Below are 7,488 nucleotides of genomic sequence, written 5' to 3' on the forward strand. Positions count from 1 at the left end.
CGACTGGATGTGGCATCAGTGCCATGGTCTGGGAACCACAGCAGTAGTCAATCAAGGGTTGGACTTGATGATCTCAGAGGTCCTTTCCAATCCAATTGATTCTATGGTTCTATGATTCTATGATTATTGAAATGCCTCCCTCCGAGGTGCAATGTGGCAGAAGTTTAAGAACAAATGTCAGAGCCAAGGGGTACTTTAGTGGAGACCCAACCAACCAACCAACCAAAAAAAAAAATCAAAAAAACAAACAAACAAAAAAATACAAAAAAACCCCAACAAAAACCAACCAACCAACCAACCAACCAAAAAAACCTGGAAAGGAAAGTGAGCCAAGATGAAAACTTAAAGGTACCTTTTGAAAGGAGCACAGGATCTTTAATAACCACTTGCTTTGGGGGTCTTTCACTGTGAGAAAGATTATTATACACCATACCAGGAGATATTGCAGGTGGCCCTCCAGTAAAGCCAGTGCTGGCAAGACAGGTTGAAATTGGTGTCAGGCTCATCCCATTCCACATAAAGGTGCTCCAGCATTCTCTGTTTCCTTTTGTTTCTACCAATTTTTACTCCTTGTAGCCATCAAAATAGTATCTAAGGGTTTTCTATGTTAATTCTAGCCCACATCTCTACCTCCCTCACTCAAAGTGATAAAAGAAAGCTGTGGTTGAACTAAAAGTTGGCCTGCAGTTTCCCAGTCCCTCCTGTTCCTCCCAGCCCAACTATCTGTTTAGTTGGACTCGATGATCCTTCTGTGTCCCTTCCAACTTCCAGGAATATTCTCTCTGTGAAATATCCGTACAAGAGCACGGTTCCCACTTCTGGCTACATGAGCCAGAGGTGGACAGAGCTCCTAATATACAACACTCTCCTCTTTGCTTTGACAAACTCTCCCTGCCAAGCATTATTGACTTATGACTCATTTCCACCCAAGTGACTCCTCCCAACTCTTCCCTGTCATTTCCATTGCACTTCCTCACTGGGAAAAATCCCTGCTTTAGCACCTTTCTTACAGACATTCCTTGTGCCAGCCCAGATCTGACCAGGATCATGCCCTTTCTGCAGAACAACCACAGAGCCACTGGCAGCAATTCCTGAGATGTCCTGGTAGCTTCTCAGTTGTACCCCTTGAGCTGCCAAATTAATTCCAGCCTGTCCTCATAATTTTACTACTTCACAGCTCTGCCTTTCACATATATCATTTTTGCCCTCTCTGCAGAGAAATTTGGGCCAGTGAGGATTTTCCAGGGAGGAGAGGTGCTCCCTGCCCTCCTTCCCAAAACACCTGCAAACTGTGCTGGCTCAGAGTGACACAGGAACGATTTTCTTCTTGGCATCCAACCACTCTGACCACTTGCTACCGGGCCTGGGACAAACCAGAGGGCAAAGAACAAAACTGCAGAAATCAAGCTCAGAAGCAAAGAGGAGAAAAGCAAAACAGAGAGAAAATCTTCACGTCCAAACTCCTCCAGAAATCTTGGGGTTTGGATGCTAATCCTTCGTTTCTAGTTGATAATCCATAGATATCCAGAAGAGCCCAGCTGCCCTCATGAATAAGGTCTGGAAAAAGACCCCAGATCTTTTAGAATCTGTGGAAAACCACAGACTGCTCAAACCAAAGGACCCTTCTGATGGTCAATGTCAAATATACGATGCAAACACTGCTCATCAGTCCTCAGCCTACCTGACAAACACCCATGAACCTGAGCATCCAAGAAAAATTAGTTTAAATATACCAATATCCATCATGTGGCCACGTCCTAAAAATATATAAACTACACAGACATGGTTAGAAAGGAGCATGATGAATATCCTGATGTCCCAGCTGCTCTCCATCTTCCTGTATTTGATGCACAGAGGTAGAGTCCCAATGCAGAAAACCCCAAAAAGCCTCTAACAGTTGACTGTGAGCTGCATCCTAAGAGGGAATTCCTGGAGGACCCCCAGGTGGACGGATAGATGGATGGAGAGTGGTGAAGCAGAGCTGGGCTCCTGCAGGCTGGAGATGTGAGGAGCAAGGGGTTGGTTTCACCCAAGGAATTTTGCATGAGGAGCTGGCAGCGAATGGCTCTCCCCTGACTTGTCCTGTGCCTCAGCACTGGTACCACCACAGAGGGTGTGGGTGCTGCTCTGCCTCTCCCCAGCTCTCATGGAAAAGGGAGTGGCAGAGCTAGAGAGACTGCATGAGGTGAGAATGGATTAGAGTGAAAAACAAGGGGGGAAGGAGGAAAACAGAGCTCTCAGCACGACCCCATGTGCTGGGAGGGCATCGGCTCCAAGCACAGGCCACGTGTTGGTGACACACACTTGGCACTTGCTTTTACATCCAGCGGCACAAGGACTTGTCAGAGGTAACTAAAGACCACCAGGAGCCTTCATCCAGAGCTCAGGCAGTGGAAACTCTTCCATTAACACTCCCCCCCTGCCAGCTCCTCTCCTTTTCTTCCTTGTCTCACCTCTGGGTTGCGTCCGGCATCTCGACTGGAATTACCTCGGGCTGCTGCTGCACCAGCCCTGACCTCTGCTGCGAATGTTTTCGGGGCAGAGGAGACTGATGTGGAGTCCTGGCTGATCAGTGTGAGCTGAGCGTCCTGGTCTGCTGCCCCCTCCAGCCACAGACGTGATGGGGTGGGGAGGGGGAGGTTGTTTTCGGGCTGTTGTGGCAAATTTACTCCACGATTCATAGGAAGGAAAAATCCGTTTGGAATTTAAAACTGCTATTAGCTCCTCTCGGTGTTACCTGTGCCCGCATGTATGTAATATGTATACAATATAAACCTTTATAAAAATAAAACCTAATAAAAAGGGGCAGGGGGAGGGGTGTTTGCCAGCTTGGCAGGCACAAAGTGCTGGGAATGCGAAGCAAGTTTTATAATCACCGTGGCATTTCCAGCGCGTTTGACCACAAAAGCTCCAGATTGAATGGCTTAGCATCCCTCTCCGTCTGTCCTTGCATCACAAAGCTCAGAAGCGCCATTTGAAGTTTCAAAAGGAACGTTTTTTTGTGAATGAGATAATCAGCGCCGACTAATCTGCCACGCGCCCCTCCTTGTAATCCGCACACCTCCAGCTGAGGGAACAAAACCGGGTCCAGCTAATCCCGCGGGGTCCTGCCTTGAAGCTGTTGCACGGATCCTGCGGCAGGAGCGGAGGTGGGAAGGATTATGCTGCCGAGAGCAGATGCACGTCTGTGTTCTTACAGCCTGGCCCCTTGTTGTGCATAATTCCAGGTAATGAACTTCAGGGTTGAGCCACGAGGCACGTCTGGGTCCCCACGGTGATGGGACAGAGGTGACCCCATTGACCAGACACACAGGATCCATGGGGGAAAGCTCCTGCTGCCACGAGCCCCAGAGCTCTGAGCCCTGTAGGTGGGACAAGGTGGGTGATGCATCTCACCCCCGAGATTGCCACCTCCTCCATCACCTGAGAACAGGTTTTAACCACCACTTTATATCCTGGCTAGGAGGTGAAACCACTTCCCAGCCCATAAATGATGCCAGGCTGCTGCAGTGAGAGTTGCAGGATCAGGGGGAAGGGAAAACCCTCGTGCTCAGAGTACCCGAGGAGAAGGGAGAGGAGCTGTGCTGGAGTCTGGGCTGCTCATGCATTTCACATACAGAGCCACTGGATCAAACAAACAGCAAAGCCCCAGGAGAAATCCCAGAGGCTCTTAAATCCCATATTTCCTCATTGCTATGGAAGAAGCGTGCGCTGCGCGGGGAAAGGTGAGCGGGAGCAGCGTGTGCCTGTGTGTGTGAGCGCGCACACAGGCACACCTGCGGTGGCAAAGAGCACGTTTCTGACCCGAGGGCTCACCCCACATCATCTGCAGGAGTCAATTTGCTGATAAAAACAGACTTGGAGCTGCCTCACTGGAACAAACAGGAGCAGAGAACATCCGCCCTTGGGATCTAAACTTGCTGTGCTGTTACAGACTGCACCCCAATTAAAACCACAAAAAGCTGCCTTCCCCTTTCTCCAAAATCCACTCCAGAAGACAAGAAGCTGTTCCTGATATACTGCAGTAAAAGCAATCTGGTTGACTGTCTTTGGAGAGCTCTGCTCTCTCCAGAAGGAGGAATCTCTCCCGCATCCATACACGCTCATTCCTGCTCTGTGCCTCTCCGAAGGGAGCCATCACTCTCTTCAAAACACTCTCCTGTAGTCAGCAGTGATAGCCAATGTAATAATACCTTTTATTGGGTCAATACATCAGCTGGAAAGCAGAAGCCACCCTTTTCTGCAGGTGATGGCCAAGGATTAACCTATGTGAGTGTGCAGGCCGGGGTATTACGGCTCTTGGTCCAGCCCCACAGGCAGGAGGGAACATTTACCTCTCTTGGTTTGTCTTCTGGTGCTTTATTGCATTTCCTGTTTTCTGAGCTGCCTTAATAAAACATCCTTCTGAAGGGCTCTCCACTGTGTAGTAAATATCCTCCCTCATCCGCCAACTTGGATAGGGATCAATCAATCAGAGGAAGTCCTTTGGGATGCCAGGGAGCATCATTCAAGGTTAGGCACCCGACAGGCAGGTGACAGCAGAAGGATTGCAATGCTTCTGCTCGGGATTAACCCCCCTGCTGCTTGCCAAAAAAATATTTAAAAAAAAAAAAAAAAGCAGGATGGGAGAGTCCTCCAAAGATGGGGAAAGTTTCATCTCTCATCCCCAGCTGGGTTTCGTTAAACAGCCTGGGGGAAAACGGTCATCCCTGAAATCAGCCATCTGGGTGGCTTGGTATGTAACACAGAAATTCCTTGGGCTCTCCTGCCAGTGGACATGGAGGTTTAACCATGGGTTGAGGGGCATCACACGTGCGAGGACCTGGGAACCTTCCCGTTGTGAGACGGGGCAGGACCAGGGTGTAACAAACCCCGTGGGCAAGGCCTGGTGGGGGCTGGTTTGCTTTGTGCTGCTCAGGAACAACATGAAAAGCCTTTTCTAGCTGGCAAGCCCAAGGATGGCACCACTTGGATGGGCACAGGAGCTGCCTGGTGTGAACCCAGCCTGGCTGAGCTCAGTGACAGACCAGGTGACAAGACACCTCTCCCCATGGAAAGAGTTTCGTGATAAAGCCTTGGCAACAAGGTTTTATTGCTGCCTGTGCTTCCTTTGCAGCCATCTCTGACATTAACCCTTTGGTGCTTTCCAGAAAGGAAAGGGGAATCCAAAAGATTAATTTATTGCTCCATTATTAGCACATTAAACTGTCAATAGCTGCCTTTGGTGGCCTGCAGTGCCAGAGGGGAGTGTGGCAGCTCTTCTGGAAGGAAGCTGCGACCATAAGTAACGATGACCTTTTAATTGGTCCATTATAAGGTCGGAGCTTGGCCACCACACCGGGAGAGTTCACTAAGCAGTTAATCCATTTAGCAGAGTCTGTGTCTATGGAGAGGATGTAAGTGGTGTAGTTGTTGTCTAAGCTGCATTTGAGAGTCATTAAAGGGTTGCTTTCTGCAGGAAGAGTCGTGTTTTAACAGCATTAGCTCCCGGCTCCACCAGGCAAGCCCTGGTGAATTACCCTGCACTGAACTGCAGCTATAGATTTCATCTTATAGTTTCTGTGTGTAATGAATGACAGCTCTCAGACATCCTAGAAGAGGCTTCTAATGGCAACTGGCACGTGGGAGCAGATGATACAGCCAGGGAGTGAATTAAACCCGAGCTCTCCGCAGACAGCTCCTCTCCAGCTGGGCCCAGGACAAGAGGCTGCGTGCTGGGAAATTATGAGTCTCATAATTTCATACTTCCATAATTTCATAATTTGTATCCTTCAAAAGGTTTGTCCCAAGGGGGGGGAGGCATCGCTGTTTAGTTGCAGAACCCCCTGATCAGACAGCACCCACCAAATTCTGTCCTCCAACGTGGAGTTCAGAGGCTTGTGCGGGATGAGACAACACAGATTCAGAAGGTCACACAGATTCAGGGGTCAGAGGAGGTTTAGGTTGGATATTAGAAAGAGGGTCTTCACCCAGAGGGTGGCTGGGCACTGAACAGGCTCCCCAGGGCAGTGGTCACAGCACCAAGGCTGCCAGAGCTCAAGGAGTGTTTGGATGATCCTCTCAGGCCCATGGTGTGACTCCTGGTGATGGTCCTGTGCAGGACTGAGGGTTGGACTCAATGATCCTTGTGGGTCCCTTCCAACTCAGCACATTCTGTGCTTCTGTGGGAATGGGGAAGGCTGCAGGGATGCCAGGAAGGCAATGACCCTGTTCCCCTGTCCTGCACCATGGGGATGGTTATCAGAGGAATAACAATGGCCAGTCATTAATACATATGCGTTTTAGGGACCTTCAGTGATCAAAAACCAGCCAAGCCCACACAGGCACCAAATGCTCAAGTCTGAGGGTGGGATTTGGAGCTCCAGGTCATTCTCTGTGAGTAAAGGGCTCCAAATGGTGATGAGTGGACGAAAAAGCCACATTGCTGCGGCCCCTCAGCACAGGCTGGTAAGTCTGGCCTCCAATGAGCCCCACAAAGTCCCCTCTGGAGGCAGCACACCAGGGTGGTGAAAAGGCAGCGTGAAGGCCAGCGAGCAGCACCCACCAGTGCATGGATTCACTAAAGAGATGCTACAGAGAGAGCCTGAGTTAAACCTCAAAGCCAGAGTTGGTCCTGCTTCCTTCCCCTCTTAGCTCTCCCTGCCTTTCACTCTGGTGGATCTACACCAGGCTGCTGTCCCCTTCATCTTCCAAAAATGATTATACAGGGGACCCTCTAAAACCTCCCCTGTTCAGAAGGACAGTGCTGCACATCTCCTCAAAGACCCCCAGCTACCAAGGAAGGGTGAGGGTGGATGGAAGTGCTGAAGCAGCAAGGGCAATAAGACCACAGTGTTCCTCCGTGAGGCTGCAGCATGACAGAAACGATGAGAAAGTGATGGGAATTGTGGTGTAGAGATCTACAGGGATGAAAACTCAGGTTGTGGGGGTGCACAGCCAGCAGGACACACCCACATTGCTCAGGTGGTGCGAGGTGACACCAAGAGTCGGGGTTATAAGGGAAACTTGAGCCACCCTTGGCTCCTCCTGGTGACCATGACAGCAGGATGTGCTGTCCCATCAGCAGAGCTGCAACCTGCACAATGTCCACCCATTCATCCCTTCACACTCCCATCTCTCCAAGTGTCTTTCCTCCAAAGCAGATCATCATGAGGGAGCTGGGATTGTTCAGCCTGGAGAGGAGGAGGCTCAGGGGAGACCTCCTCACTCTCTGCAACTCCCTGCCAGAAGGGGGAAGCCGGAGGGGTCGGGCTCTGCTCCAGGGAACCAGCAGTAGGACAAGAGGGCACGGCCTCAAGCTGGGCAAGGGCAGAGTCAGGTTGGACATCAGGAAGAAATTTTTTAAATAGAGAGTGATCAGGCATTGGAATGGGCTGCCCAGGGAGGGGGTGGAGTCCCCGTCCCTGGAGGTGTTTAAGGACAGACTGGATGTGGCATCAGTGCCATGGGCTGGGAACCACGGCAGGGTTGGAGCAAGGATTGGACTGG

The 7,488-nt window shown here is 50.4% G+C and overlaps 2 long non-coding RNA genes across 2 annotated transcripts in view; one reads left to right on the top strand and one right to left on the bottom strand.

Moving 5' to 3' along the window:
* Positions 1 to 3,031: 3,031 nt before the first annotated feature.
* On the top strand, positions 3,032 to 4,113 carry LOC108493847. Its single transcript, XR_001873619.1, has 4 exons — positions 3,032 to 3,149; positions 3,242 to 3,378; positions 3,464 to 3,725; positions 3,833 to 4,113. It is a non-coding gene; the product is annotated as an uncharacterized LOC108493847 (long non-coding RNA).
* Positions 4,114 to 5,863: 1,750 nt separating this feature from the next.
* The window catches only part of LOC108493845, a 25,324-nt gene continuing 23,699 nt past the window's right edge, over positions 5,864 to 7,488 (bottom strand). Inside the window, exon 3 of the long non-coding RNA XR_001873617.1 lies at positions 5,864 to 5,876. This is a non-coding gene — a long non-coding RNA (uncharacterized LOC108493845). The remainder of the gene's footprint in view (positions 5,877 to 7,488) is intronic.

This window comes from Lepidothrix coronata, unplaced genomic scaffold, assembly GCF_001604755.1.
Source record: "Lepidothrix coronata isolate B3197 unplaced genomic scaffold, Lepidothrix_coronata-1.0 Scaffold20, whole genome shotgun sequence".
In the NCBI taxonomy this organism is placed as follows: Eukaryota; Metazoa; Chordata; class Aves; order Passeriformes; family Pipridae; genus Lepidothrix; species Lepidothrix coronata.